Here is a 15,991-nt window from a genome sequence, read left to right on the forward strand (position 1 = left end):
GTCTCTAGGGGTGGCAAATTGTGGGAAGGCAGATATCTGGGAACCAATAGTAGATCCAGGCTAATTAGTAAAGTTTGTCATGTTGCTTCCTCTGGTGCTGTCTGATTCCGGACTAAGGGTCTAAAGTTGTCTCATTAACGTCTGTCCTTCCTGGCAGAGAGTGGAGAGGGACACGTTTGTAAATTTATGTCCTGACTTTAGGCAAATGGGGGAGCAGCTGCTGCTTCTCAACCGCCTTCAGCTCAAAATAATCCTTATGCCAAAGTGCCCTATTGTGGGGTGGCATATTCTGTGACCCTGCAATTCCTAATACCGTAACCATTTCCCATAAGCCAGAATGATTCATCCATTTCTTTTGAAAGCTTGGAAAGCATGGTAAAAGTAATAAAAAATCTAAATTTTTAGCAGTTTCAAATTCACCTTTTGTCTCAAATATCATAAATTTTGTTTAGGGCTGAAGAGTTAATCTATTTTTAGAGGAAAAAAATATTACTGCTTGAAAGGAGGAGATGTGACCTGTCAATATACAGGTATTAGAAGAAGAAAACCCCCCAAATCCCAGGCAGATTTCTCCATGTTTCCTTGCCACACCTTCCTCTGGGCACCGCGCAGGTGAGAACACTCAGTGAGGTGCCCAGGACTCAAATGCGACCACAGTTACTGCTCCTTCATGGGGGATGAGCACATATGTAACTCCAAAGTAGAACTCGGGGATGAGTTCCTGGTGTCACAAAGGCAAGTGGATTTCTCTTTATAACTATTGTGCCCAGATTACCGCCCAGTTAAGAGGAAAACTCTTAATGGATTATCTGGTTAAAGAACAATTTTGTTAAAATGGTACACTAATTTTATGCCAATTCATAGATACAAGGTAATAATACCAATTTGTTTTTAAAAAGAACTCCCAAAGGATATAAGCCAATTACTTACATAAAAGCCCTGTATTGCACCTTGGAAAGACAAAACATTGGACTTGATAAATCACAGCATCTGTCATATGAATTACTCTACCAAGAAGAATTAAAGGAAATGTCCTGTTACCAAGTCCAAGCTCGTATTGCTCGCTGCACGACAGGCCAGTAAACTGAGAGACGATTTGTCAGGGCAAGGAATAGTGACTTCATTCAGAAAGCCAGCAGACTGAAAAGATGGTGGACTTGTGTCCCAAAGAACCAGCTTGCCTGAGTTAGAATTCAGGCTTTTATACTGAAAGGGGAGGGTGGAAAGTCAAACACTTCCTGGTTCCCATCAGCCTCCTGGGGGGAGGTGTTAATTTCTTCCTCCCTGCAGTCATTCACAGGTGGGCATGGTCAGCATGCTTCCTGGGAGCTAAACAAAGGTACTTTAGCTTAATGCTCATTACCTGGGAGGCAGGGTTCCCAGAGATGGGCCACTGTGTATAATTTAAGCTTATAGGCAACATCTCCTCAGTGATTAACTTGTAATAGAACACGAAGGCTCTTCCCTATCACAGTCCTACCAGAGGAAGCTGGGGAGAGAAAAGATGAGTAACTTGGTACAAAACAGCTGGTGGGCAGGGTTTGACCTACAGACTTAGTTGGCAATTCCTACTCTAGAGCTACGAATGGTGTTTACATGTTAAAATGATGGAGAAAAATTAAAGGAATGAAAATTATTTGGAATTCAAGGTTTCCTGGAATTCAGCAGAACCTGCTTGTCCATGTGTCTTCCGTGGCTGCTTTTGCTGAGTGCTTCTGACAGAGACCCATGCCCTGCAAAGCCTGAGCCATTTGCCATCTGCTTCTTTACGGAAAACGTTGCCATTCCCTGCCCTACAGCAATGCTTCTCAGTTCTGGAACTGTGTGGGAAGGTTTAATGTTATGGATCTAATTGGCCACCTGCTGAACCCCGCTCCACCCCATGACCCTAAGACCCTAAGACGCAGCCAAGGTTGAGAAGTTCTGCTTTGAAACCAGACCTGAGAGCTGCATGTGGGATCTTAGTTCCCCGACCAGGGAGCAAACGCATGTCCCCTGCATTGGAAGCGCCGAGTCTTAACTGCTGTACCGCCAGGGAAGTCCCCAGACCTCAGAGCTTTTTAAAACACCAAGGCTGGGCTCCCCCTCCGTCCAGTTAACTACAAAGGGGGGTGTGGTGAGGGGGTGAGGGGTGGGTGTCACCTGGTTGATTCCCGCTGCAGAGCTGAGAACTGGGGGCCTCTCTGAGTTAAATCCCTGCCCCCACTTAGTAGCCCTGTCCTCGACAAGTGACTGGAACCGGTAGGTGAGCCCCAGGGTCCAAGTGGGGAGGGGTCAGGGACAGGTCGAGGGTTCCCTGGGGCCTTGCACGGAGATCATTTCACCTGGTCAAGTTAAAGATATTTCAGGATCCTTGGAGCTTAAACTCAAGTGTTATCTGATCACACCTCTGATCTGATTTCTTTTGGGAACTTTGAGGAAAATTTCGAATGAAAAAACAAGGACAAGCCATAGTAAAATGGGAAAAATGCTTTGAAGTTGGAAGTTTTGATCCTCAGAATCCTCATTTGCTAAACGAGATGTAAAACACAATACAAATATATAGATTCCCAGATTAATGTATTTGGAGCATACTTACACTAAAAAACATATTTTTTAAATCTGAAATTTAAATTTTATTGAGTACCCTGTATTTCTATTCACTAAATCTGTCAACCCTATATAGAAACCTTAGTAATTCTTCAAAAAAATGACTAAGTATGACTAAGTATCATATTTGCTAAAAAGGTATATATTCTCTTAATTTCAATCATTTACCCCGAAACCTTCCTAAGAAAAATGACTGTGGTTTAAAAGGGGTTTTAAGGAATATATGAGAACCTACTAAAATTTGCAAACTGGCCACTAGAGGGAGCCAAATTGATAAATGACAGCCTATCTCCTGCGCTGATGAGTCAGTCAATGCACAGTGTCAAAATGAGTCCTACGTGAGAATTAATCACTTTTCTAAAAGATACGGTTTTTTAAAAAACATCCTTGAAATAACATAACTAACACATTCAATGTCTTAAAAATGTAGCAAACAACATATGGTTTTCAACAAGCGTATTCGCATTAAACCTTTCCCATTTGCCATGGATGGAGATGGGGACCAGCAGGGAGAAGGTGCAGACTCACAGGAAATGCTGAAATAACAAGCCCCTAAGATTGATGATGTAATGCATTGAACCTAAAACTGTAAACCAGAATCGAATTTGATAGATGACTTAGTGAGTCTTTGAGGAAAATACCAGAAAAATAGGGTAGGAAATCTCCAAGATCTCTCCTCTCCACACATGAGATGTCACCCTCCCGTAGTTCTCTGACTAGAGGGGGACCAACTAGGACTCACTCGTTTTGCTGCTGCTTCCTCTTCCCAGACCTGGAAGAGATGGGATTTTTCTCTATTCCTTTCCTGTTTCAAGGACTCACTTACACTCTGGTTTAAAGTAAAATTCTGTTTTACATTTTTCAAATGATCATCAGAGTTAAAAATTATGCCCTTGTAATAATCTATGAGCCAGCCCTATCTGCTCCTGGAAATACAAAGATGGAGCATTTGGGATTTAGAAAGTCCTGTCTCTTTGAAAGCCTGTTTGGCAAGTTTGTGATCTTAACAATTCTCAAAAGCAAAGACTAGACTGCAAAAACATAACGTATTTTCTTTGCCTTCCTTCCATAAGAATCATAATCCTGCCTGAGACAAATGGATGCCGCCAACAGGATAGTGGGAGGTCATATACGTGGAGGTACAGGGAGAAAAGTACATCACCTATTTAAAAAATAATACCCATTACGATTCTTCAGCATGACAGTCAAGCCAGGTTTATCAAGTACTTTATTTTTTTTAAGGTTTTTTCGGATGTGGACCATTTTTAAAGTCTTTACTGAATTTGTTACAATATTGCTTTCTGTTTTATGTTTTGGTTTTCTGGCCACGAGGCATATGGGATCTTAGCTCCCCGACTGGGGATTGAACCTGCACCCCCTGCATTGGAAGGCAAAGACCCTAACCATTGGACTACCAGGGAAGTCTCTTTATCAAGTACTTTCTAACGCCTGATGTTTAGCCAGTAGTTAGATCCAAGCAAACAGAAATAGCTCCTAACCTGTGTAATAGGGAAGAAACTTTGTGTTCTATTACAAGTTAATCACTAAAGGGGTGTTGCCTATAAGCTTAAATTATACATAATGGCCTGTCTCTGGGAACCCTGCCTCCCAGGTAATGAGCATTAAGCTCAAGTACCTTTGTTTAGCTCCCAGGAAGCATGCTGACCATGCCCACCTGTGAATGACTGCAGGGAGGGAAAAAAGTAACACCTCCCCTCTGGAGGCTGACCTAATATGTAGTAGGCACAAAAGAAATATTTATTGAATTTACCAAACCAGGAAGTGTCTAACTTTACTCCCTCCCCTTTTAGTATAAAAGAAGCCTGAATTCTAACTCAGGCAAGCTGTTCTTTGGGACACCACTCCACCATCTTCCCTGTCTGCTGGCTTTCTGAATAAAGTAGTTATTCCTTGCCCCGACAACTCGTCTCAATGTATTAGCCTGTCGTGCAGCAAGCAGTACGAACTTGGATTCAGTAACACATGTACCTTCTTAAGTAGGATGTATAAACATCCCTACTATTTGGGGGTTATCTACTGGGGCTATTCCACCTGTCCACAAACATTAGAACAAACAGATGTTTTCTGTTTCTCAGTGACTGTAGTAAGTACAGTAGAAGAGTCTAAATGGCCAAAGAATTGTTCTAAAAGAATTTTTCAAATGATTACCCATTGTTAACAATTTCAGCGCTGTAATAATGAAAGAACTATTTGATTGAGGGCAGGCACGTGGTGATTATGGCACGTGCTGGATGGCTGGTTCATGTCGTGGCAACCATGGCAACCGGTGTGAGAGGTAATGGGTGAGTTTGGTGATCTTGCTAGGAACCTAGGGTGTAACAGTTATGTTTTGGTAGTTATTAAGTGCTGCAAAAGGTTGAATAGCGTTTTGCATTTATACAGTGAACATCTGCAGAAATAATCGAAGACCAATGAAATGAGAAAAGCAAAAGCCATTTTTCTGGGTTTGCTATAGTAAGGGGGCTAGCCACTATCACTTGCGTTTTGGTGGAGACTCAAAGGTGGGCAGAGGAGTGGGAATGCCTTATAAGGTGCAGAAAGGGAAGGCTTCAGGTGTGCCTGGCTGGTGGCAGGGGGCAGCTGAGGGTGGATAAACTAGAATCGGGCATCCTAAGTGATTGGTTAGGGGAGCAGATTTGGCTTTCTTTGGTTGGTTTTAAGTTGGAAGCAGGAACAAAACTTAGGGAGGGCTGTCAGTTGTTAATCAAGCTCTGGCCATTTGGGGCCATTTGTTACAAAAGTTATTATTTAGCTTCCTGGTTTGCTGCTAGAGACAGCAATCTTGCTTCCTGCAAGTCTGATTTACAGGAGGCTGGCTTCCTGGGCTGGTTACTGTGGAAGAGCGGTTGGTGTCCCGGGCAGGTGGCTGCAGGTTGTGGGGCAGAGCTCTATTGCTATGGATGGCCTGGCCATCGTCTGTGTGTACATTCAGTCTCTCCCATCCCATTCCTTAATCGAGAAGAGAAAGAAAAACTAAGCAGACACACCCAAAAGATGTTGGTGAGAGATTAATTAAAAGTTTTAGTCATAATGGGAATTCCCTAGGGGTCCAGTGGTTAGGACTGCGTGCTTTCACTGCAGGGGGCACGGGTTTGATCCCTGGTTGGGGAACTAAGATCCCGCATGCCTTGCGGTGCGGCCAAAAAAAAAAAAAAAAATCATTATGCTCTTTTCGAATTAATATATTTAAATTTCAAATATAGTCTTCATCCAAATAGGTCAGGTTGCAGACATTCTGGGTAAATCATTTATTTTATGAAAACCAGTGTCCTACAGTTGTGCACTTTATTAGGTGGACCGCAAAGGTGCATGTGCTCTTATATACTATACACTGGAATGGAAACGCTGGAAGGCCCCTTAGCCCTGGCATCAAGAACAGGCCTGATATGTAGTAGGCACAAAAGAAATGTTTATTGAATGAATTAATGCATGTTTCTAACTCTTTTTTTAAAGTTTATTTTTAACTGTGCTAAAATACATATAACATAAAATTTACCATTTTAACCATTTTTCAGTGTACAGTTGAGTAGTGTTAATTACTTTCACATCGTTGTGCAATCATCTCTGGAACTCATCTTGCAGAATTGAAACTCTGTACCCAGCTCCCCATTTGCCCCTCTCCCCACCCCATGGCAAACAATACCCCCACCCAAGCCCCGTCTCTATGAGTTTGACTTCCCAGGTGCCTCATATACGTGGAATCATACGGTATTTGTTTTTTTGTGACTGGCTTATTTTACTTGGTACAATGTCCTCAAGGTTCATTCATGTGTAGCATGTGTCAGAATTTCCTTCCTTATTTTTTTTTTAACCTTCCCCCACCTATCCCTCCCCACCCGTAAAAAAAATTAGGAAGGATATAATCTGAGAATAGTGAACTCACAACGGTGTCTTTGTTTCTCTTACTTCACTCATTTTTGGCATTTGGAAATGGGCCTCATTTCCCTCATCTGTAAAATGGGGTCATAATATATACACATGCACGTGACCACTGACCTAGCTGTCCTGCCTGGCACAAACGAGGGGATGGGGGGCTGTTAGCCCTCCCCTGCTCATCCCCTTGAGCTGGTTTTTCCTCTTACTCCATCTCCCACTACTAAATACCCTTCTCTCTTCTTCTGACCCTCCCGGGAGCAGAGAGAGGGAGGGGCCAGGGTGAGGGGGGGGTCATGACACGCACAGGTCATGACCAAGAGGGAAGAAAACTCACTCAGTCCAGGACAATGTAGGGACTCTGAGGGAAAATTCAGCCTTTTTAAAGCTGAATAATATTCCATTGTAGGTATACACCACATTTTGTTTACCCATTCATTCGGTGATGAACCCTTAGGTTGCTTCCACCTTTTGGCTATTGTGAATAATGCTGCTGTGAACAGGAGTGTACAAAAGTCTCTTTGAGACCCTGCTTTCAATTTTTGGGGGGTATATACCCAGAAGTGGGATTGCTGAATCATATGATAATTCTATTTTTATTCTGGGGGGAACCACCATACTAGTTTCTATAGCAGCTGCACCATTTTACATTCCCACCAGCAGTGCCCAAACACGTTTCTGACTCCTAAGTTTGATTTCCTGGTGTGCTGGTCTGGAGCAGATTAGAAGCAATGAATTAGAAGGGACCAGCAGGTAAAACAGTAGCATGAAGTGTCATCTGGCAATCTAATGTTGAGTGACAAGAATTACAAGAAGCAAAACTAGCACTAGATTATTACAATATTCAATAATGGATACTCTTAATGGTGATCTGGAATATAATGAAAAAGTTAAATTATGTTCGATTTCCATTGTATAAGGAGGCAGGCATCCTTAAACCATTGGTAATTATGTAAGAAAAAATCCATTGATAATTATGTAAGTATTGAAGTGTTTAATTTTAGAATGATTTCCAAAACAAAGAGTTCCATTAAAAATTGTGAAATTTTTCCAAGGGCTTGGTCCTTAAGGAGGTCATTTTCATTTATCCAGGAAGTTCACTTTTATGGCCTTGACCCCTTCCTATAATGCCACATTAGTGAGATGTTGCTGTTTCCATGTATAATAATCATACAGAGGCCTTTTCAAATTTAAATCATGATGTAATGACGTATACTAAACCAAAATAATAATTTCAGCTAATGGTGTTTGTATGGTCATGAAACGTTTATTGATTAAGGAAAGAGGGAATCCACTGAGCTAGGAAAACATTCTCCAAACCACTGGAAAATGACAGGTCTAACAAATAATTACCATTTGGTGGTGTATATTGAACTGTCTTACATACAGAGCACCAGGGATCTGAAAGAAGTGAGGAGGTGACATATGGCCTGAGGAGGGTCATGACCTAGTTATGACTCACGAGGGGCATTATTACAGCGTGTGGGTTGCACACGGGAGGAAGGGGGGGTCAGGGAGAGATGTGCCCTTCATCCCGGGCAAGAATCAGTGGGCCATCCCGCTGATAGCTGGCGGGCTGGCAGGCTTGTCCAGAGGCGGGCTGCAGACGCATGGTGGTGAGTCTGTGCAAGCCAGGCCAGGGCGCTGGGGATGGAGGTGAGCTGGGAGGCAGGAGAAATGTCTGTCGGAAAGCTGGGTCGGGGTTCACCACCAGAGACCAAAGCCGAGGTTAGGGAACCCAAAGGGATCTGAACAGAAGGTACTGAGACTGAGAATAAATAAGTAACTGATAGTTAAGATGGCAGAGGGCCACTGAAAGGTGCGTGGGGACATCACACATGATGAAGTCATGCTTTCCCATCTTTTTTTTTTTTAATCTTTATTGGAGTATAGTTACTTTATGCTTTCCCATCTTGAATTGGGAAAATGCTGCTGTCACTTTGTTCGTTCCACGTCCTGGCTCCTTTGTGAAGTCGGGTGTGTTGTCATTCCAGGTTCATGGTGAGGAAACTGGATGGTGAACCCAAGCCCCCTTCAGTCACATCCACGTCAGGAGTTGAGCTGGGACTGGAATTCCCTGCCCTGGAGCTTTTCGCTACCAGGTGAGCCTTGGTCCTGTCATTGTCCAGTCTAAAAATCTTCCCCTTCCTAGAAAAAGCTTTTGTTTATAATAAATGTCTTACGTCTTAATGGGCAGTGGGCTGTGGGGTCTGGAGGGTAGCTTGTGTAACATATTCAGTCAAAATCACAGGTTAATACCCTGGTTTCCTCAGCAATGTTAGCTTAGGAAGTGGCCTGAACTTAAGGTGACTTGGTTTTTGAAAGTCTTTTTTAGAGACACTAGGTTTTTGGCACCTGGCACTGAGACTTTTATTCAGTAGTACAGATTCTATACTAACCACGAAGCCTGTGCTGGACTACTGACTTTTATCTAAAATGAAGATATTTATCGGTTTTGCAGGCAATGAAGCAAGGGCTTTTGCATGTATGTTTGAACCTGCGGTGAATATTTCAGAAAATCACTAAAATGTAAGACTACTGAGATTGTTTATGTTATTTAAAGCTTTTTAAAAATTAACTAGATTGATAGAGAATGAATCTTGGCCATATTTTCTTTTTTAACTGGAAGTTCCCTTGTTTAGTAGTTGTAGCTTTAAACCTGAATTACTGCTAGTTGGTTACAAATGAAATAGCTCAAGGCACTGCTGTATTCTAGAATATTCTGCAAACAAGTGCAGTTTAGGATTTATAGTAACAATGAATTCTAAGGCAGAGTGGGCTCCCTTTCTTCCTAACTCATGGTGGGGATCTCTTATAGAGAAGATTGCCTTGGAGCTTTGTGAAAGATCCTCTTGGGGTCTAAAGCAAAGGCCAGAACAAAGCGTGACTATAGGAACCATCAACGCATGTTTCTCTTTGGGAGAAAAGTTTGGGAGGCTGAATGTGAAACACTTCCGGGTGGTTCAGTGCATATTAAGTTTAAGAGCCCTGCATTTGAAGAGGGAAGACCAGACTTCTGTCCAGGTCTGCTCTGCCTGATACAGCCTCTTCTGGACACTCCACTATTTCCATGACATGGATGTCTTAAGTCAAAGTATGATGTACAAATAGGATACAAACAAAACTGTAAAACTAACAAAAATTCAAACCGGCAATGTTGATGTGAGACAGATGGTGTTCTTTGCTGAAACTAAATTGTACAGTGTTAGGTTTATAGCAGATAAATGTAGCTTCAAGTCCAATTCTATTTTTTAAATTTTTTACTTTTGGCCATGAGCAACATGTGGGATATTAATTCCGCCATCAGGGATCGAACCTGCGCCCCCTGCAGTGAAAGCTCGGAGTCTTCACCACTGGACTGCCAGGGAAGTCCCCAATTCTGTTTTGATTAAATAATGTAACTGTAGATGGGCTTTGTTTGCTAAATCGGACTAATCAGACTTCACACGTAAGCAAACTTTCCCCAGCCAGCAGTCCTTCAGCGCCACTTTTAAGGAGGTTTCCTAGCAAATTTCAGAACATCCACAGTCTTCTAGATTAGGAGCTTTTCTTTTTTTTGGTAAAGGGCCAGATATTAAATCTTTAGGCTTTGTAGGCTAAGAGGCAAGATTGAGGATATTATGTAGGTACTCACATAATAAGAAAATGTCTTTTCACACTTAAGAAGTGTTTTGAGATTAACAGTCTTTTTATTGAAAATATGTTACTTTTCCTCTTATACAGTTTTCAGTGGAAAGCTAAACTAGGTAATGAGTTCTTGATAGTAATTGCTGTTATTTTCTTTCAGAGGCTATGAAAAGTATGTTCTCAAGGAAGGAATGAATGACATATTTGAAGTGAATAACTGGCAGATTTAGACAGAGCTTCTCAACCTTGGCACTACTGCCATTGTGGGCTGTACGGTTCTTGCCGTGGAGGCTGTCTTGCACACTGTAGGATGTTTAGCTGCATCTCTGGCTTCTACCCACTAGATGCAGTACAGTCCCTCCCCAGTGGGAATAATAAAAAGTATCTCCAGGAAATGCCCTGGGGTCCAGTGGTTAGGACTCGGCACTTTCACTGCTGAGGGCCCACGTTCAATCCCTGGTCCGGGAATTAAGATACCACAAGCCGTGCGGTGTGGCCACCCCGCAAAAAAAGTATCTCTAGACAGGGGCAAACCACTGTTTGGGACAAACTGGCAAAAGTGGTCAACTGAAGAAATATGGCTTATTAGTACATATATGCCGCTTGCAAGCGCACACACGCACACACGCACACACACACACACACACACACACACACACACGGCATACACATTTTTCTTCTGGAGGATCTGGGTGCTTTCAGGTTTAAAAGAAAAAAAGAAGACATAAGGCATGGCAACCTGAGCTGTGGAATTCTGATTTCTGCCTTTGAAGTAGACAACTTAATGAATTATACTTTCACTCTGATGTTTTTCTTCCTAATGCAGTCAGAGCTAGGCTCTGAGAAGTACAACTCCATGTCACAAGGGCCCTTTTCCTCGTTAATTACATTCGAGAGAAAGCATTAAAGGTAAAAAACACTATTTATTTCCAAAAGATCTCTATAAATATCAGAAGCTTCACAATGCAGAGAATGAGAAAAATATTTTCTCAAAAATTTCAACATATAATCAAAGGGAATTATCCATGAAAACTCTAGCTTTTTACAGTCATCGCTAGCAACCTCCCCTGTCCGCAAATAATTCCCTGTCCTTCAGTTGCTGAGAATAAAGGAGAGAAAGAAGAGTACCAGGAGACTGAGGGGGTGAAAAAGGAGCCTGTTTTGGTTCTTGTCTAACCTCCTACAGGTAACATATAGTCCTGGGGTGCCTCTTAGATGCCAGGCACCTGGTGAGCACATCGAGGAGTCTGGGAAGCATGGGTGCCCTTTAGAAGCTTACAGTTCAGTAGGCAGGATCAAGCAAATGAATGCACAAAAAAACCCATAAAAAAGTAGGAAAAGTGGTTTTAGATGAAATCTATGTGAGTTTATGATCTCCAGCATCATGAGGGCTTGAGAAAAAACAGTGCTTGTGCTGGGCCTGAAGGATTATAAGCATGTGGAGCTGGGGCAGGGGAGGAGGAAGAGGGTTTTGGGGGATGCGGTCATGAGTAAAGTGAGAGGTGAGAATGGCAGGCAAGGAGTGAGTTCTGAGAAGTTCTGATGGACTGGAGGGAGGGTGGGCTTGAAGGTCAGGGGGAGTGGAGTTTTTATTCTAAAACCAGTGAGAGGCTGTTGACAGATTTTAAGCAGGGTGGTGACAAGACTGCCCACTTCAGCAGCATCCACCTCGCTGCTCCTGGGGACCCCAGGCCTATTTGAATGTCGAACTATAGCTGCAGGGTGTTTTGAGTTTCTTGGAGGCTAAAAATGTGAGGTAGAGACAATAAGTTAACACAACTCATCAACTATCCTTGTTTTACTTTAAAAATGCTGCTGGGGGGCTTCCCTGGTGGCACAGTGGTTAAGAATCCGCCTGCCAATGCAGGGGACACGGGTTCCAGCCTGGTCCAGGAAGATCCCACATGCCGTGAAGCAGTTAAGCCCGTGCACCACAACTACTGAGCCTGTGCTCTAGAGCCCGTGTGCCACAACTACTGAAGCCTGCGAGCCACAACTACTGAAGCCCACGTGCCTAGAGCCCGTGCTCCGCCACAAGAGAAGCCACCGCAATGAGAAGCCCGCGCACCACAACCAAGAGTAGCCCCCGCTCACCGCAACTAGAGAAAGCCTGCACGTAGCAATGAAGACCCAACGCAGCCAAAAATAAATAAATTAGTTAAAAAAAAATGCTGCTGGGTTTTCGGTGTTGGAACAGGGTCTGAACTGAGGCCAGTTAACCAAGATAAAGGTACGTGGAAGTACCCAGCTACTGGGAGACAGTCAGTGAATCCCCTGCCGACACCCCAACGCCAGCCACATGGGACTAAAGAGCCTTCTGGCCTGTGCTGGGAGGAGTACAAAGTGGCAGAAATGATCTTCAGACTCCCTTCCCAAGTAGTTAGTAGGGGAGTCATGAAGGGAGGTCCAGAAAGAAAAAAAGGTTTTGAACGGGAAAGAATCAATTTCCTGGACCAGGTGGCTCTTGAGCATATGTACCAGTGTCTATTCGTGGAGCTTCCTACTCACAGGAACCCTCGGCTCCAGCTCTGCAGATGCTGGAGTGCTGTATTAAAATAATGTATCAGCTACTTAATTCTTCTAATTTCTCTGGGGACTAATCTGCCTTTTAGAGAAATAAGTTCCTTTTGCTGGGAATTCCCTGGTAGTCCAGTGGTTGGGACTCAGCACTTTCACTGCCTGGGCTCGGGTTCAATCCCTGGTCAGGGAACCAAGATCCCACAAGCTGCAGGGTGCAGCTGAAAAAAAAATTCCCTTTGCCACCAAAATCCTACCTTGGCTCCAGAGCCTGCCTACTGCATCTTCCCACTCCAACCAGGATTCTACTATGGGGAGCCAAGCATATAAGACTACCCCACAGTTCTAGGTCAGAGTCCCTTATTATCTGGGGACCAATCAGTGAAAACTGTCAACATGAATACATGGAACTCCAATCAAAGAGTAATATCAAATCCTGGCCATATCAGGATTAGGTTTAGCTGCATATAACTTAGGAGTTCAAAATAACAGTGGCTTATAGTATATTTTTCTTTTTTTAAAAAATAAATTTATTTATTTATTTATTTTTGGCTGCCTTGGGTCTTCGTTGCTGTGCGCAGGCTTTCTCTAGTTGTGGTGAGTGGGGGCTACTCTTCATTGTGGTGTGCGGGCTTCTCGTTGCGGTGGCTTCTCGTTGCGCAGCACGGGCTCTAGGCTTGCGGGCTTCAGTAGTTGTGGCGCATGGGTTCAGTAGTTGTGGCACATGGGCTTAGTTGCTCCACGGCATGTGGGATCTTCCCGAACCACGGCTCCTTCCCAACAGTGGTTTATATAACAGTTTATTTCTCTCATGCAAAAGAGCACAGGGACATGATCTTAGGTCAAGGCTTCCCTCTTTAAGGTCACCTGGTACTTAAAAGTGCATGCTCTAGAATTCCAGCCCCATTCCAAAAAGAAAAAAGGAGGGAGCCTTTTCAGAGCACTTGCCTGGAAGACTCCACTCACATCTTTGGCTGGACTTGGTCGCGTGGCCAGCTGTGGGCTCTGAGTTGGGCAGACTGTTCCTCACAAGGTGAAGGGCCCTGTACTAAGGGAGACGGGAGAATGGACACTGGGTAGGGATGCAGCCTCTCCCTACCTGACCTACGCCTGACTTGTGAGGTGCTGGAATCTGCCTTGTCCAGAGGACATCCTAATTCTCAGAGATCACACATACACTTACCATTTTTATTCTTGGTGAGTAGAAGGGATAAAGAAGATAGTTTGGCAAGAGAGAGACTGGACTCAAGGCTGGTTAGCCTAGGGATAGATGAATTTTCAGTGGTGAGGAAGACAGATGAATCAGTTCCCACGTGGGCCTTCGCCCAGATACCCAGCAACTATGGCTGTGCCTGCTTCGTTATTTATCCCATAAACACAGGTTTTGCTCATGGATAGGAACTATGTGGCACGGTGCTGTCTCTTCCCTCTCCTTTCCTCACTGCAGCATTCTTCTCTGCTGAGTGGGAGCACGACCTCAGAATCTGGCAGGTATTTTGGTCCGAAAGGCTTGGCATTAGTGTTTCAGTCTACTAGCCATCTTTAATTGCTTATGGGAGTTTTCACTCTGACGGGATCTCTGGATATAATTCTTTACTTCATAGGAATAAATCTCTCATAGTGGAATTTAGGTGTATCCACACTCAATAAAAGTATTCAGATTTTACCACTAAGTGACTGCGATCACTTGACATGTTCTAAACCTGTTCTTTTGACTGTTTACCTTACTGGACTATGAGTTTCTCTAGGGTGAGAACTATATTTTATCCATTTTTGCATCCCCAAGGTCCCTGGCTTGGTACGTACAAGAAATGTTCTATTGATAAATGAATCACTTATGTTGGTCAAAGTCAAGTTGCTATCAGAGTCAATACTTCCCCGTAGCTGGTTACCAGTGAGTATTCTGGGGGCCTAATTTTGGCGGGGGGGGGGTCATTGGAGAATAAGAAGGTAACAGGAAGATCACTGGTGGCACAACAAAGGGTCTTGGTTACTCCACATCTGCCTTACAAATGTCAGAGTGACTGACACAGGAAATTGGCTACCAGGTGATAAAGAAAGAGCAGATATAGTCTAAGCAGGTATTTGGTCCAAGCTTTTAGCCATTTTCCTTCTTTTGACCAAAGGTCCATTTCCTGAGTTAACCTGGCTCAGCGTTTTGTCTTCTAGGAGGTGATTCAGGGAGTTGTGCAAGTGATTGGTTCATATTTCAAGGATACGAGTATGGCTGAAGAGACCGTAATTACGCTCTCCCTGATTCAATCAAGCTAGCCTATTCTCAATGATTTGTTTTTATAAGTAGATATTTATAAATTGTTTAAGCTAATAGTGATATTGCTAATGTTTTAAATACTGTGATTCCTTTCAAAACCTTGTTAAAAAAAAAAAGCTGCCATAGCTAAAAAGTTTGAAGAGCACTGACTTAGCTATTCACCGGAGTTCCAAATGCACCTCTCTACAACCAAAACCTTATATAGCGATTATGGAGGAGATGAAGAAACATAATTCCCCAATGCTTCTTTCTGCTCGAAGAGCAGGGTGTGATTGAGTCGATCCAGCTGGATGTTTTCTAAGGCTGAGTGTCCGAGGACGGGGTCTAAGGCCGCAGTGCTCACCTTCCCTCTCCCCTTCCAGCCCCAAACCTGGGCTAGATCCATAAGGAGGAAGTGTCCCTGCATTCAGAATCCCAAGTGATACATCATGGTAGATACTGTGGCTAAAGGCACAAGTTTTTTCTGAATAATGCTTCTCTTCAACCTTGTTGCCGTTGGTCAGGAGGGCTGGACCCACAGAAATAACAAGGCTCCCCTCTCTTCAAGTCTAGAACTAGTCCTAAGCAGTCACTCCCAAACTCCTTCAAAAAGAAGACAAGCTAGACTCACTAGAGTGAGTCTCTTTTCTACTCAAAACGTCTGCAGATTCCTTCCCTCATTATTCCAGTCTGCTTCCCTGCTCTCCTCCGGTTCAGTGATTCCTGGAGGGGGGGCAGGAGGGGGGTGGGGTGGATGCAGCTAAGAGGGGACCTCATGGACGAGATCCCCACTTAGGCCATTTCTCAGTAGTCTGACCTTCCACAGGTTTAATTATCAGAATTCAGGTGTCTTTATTTGTAAAATGGGGAATAATAGGGTGGGCTTGCTTGTGAAAAAAAATTAGTATTTGGCAGGTGTTCAAGAAATGACACCTTTCATTACCATCTTGGCATCCCACTGCTTCTGCAGCCTTTCCTAAAGTGTCACTGTGTGTCAAGCAGGAGGCGTCTCTGCCTGGAGGATTTTGACGTGAGTGTGCGTGTGTTTTGGCAGGGGTGGGGTGGGGTTGACACCCTGGTAAATTACTGGCAAGGCTTTCGTACTTATCTTTC

The 15,991-nt window shown here is 43.6% G+C and overlaps 1 pseudogene; it reads left to right on the top strand.

Moving 5' to 3' along the window:
• LOC111177930 (heterogeneous nuclear ribonucleoprotein K pseudogene) overlaps positions 1–15,602 on the top strand; it is a 28,791-nt pseudogene extending 13,189 nt beyond the window's left edge.
• The last annotated feature ends 389 nt before the right edge of the window (positions 15,603–15,991 follow it).

This window comes from Delphinapterus leucas, chromosome 2 (genome assembly GCF_059928025.1).
Source record: "Delphinapterus leucas isolate spDelLeu-1000000601 "Yukka" chromosome 2, BTC_Dleu_Yukka2, whole genome shotgun sequence".
NCBI classification, from domain to species: Eukaryota; Metazoa; Chordata; class Mammalia; order Artiodactyla; family Monodontidae; genus Delphinapterus; species Delphinapterus leucas.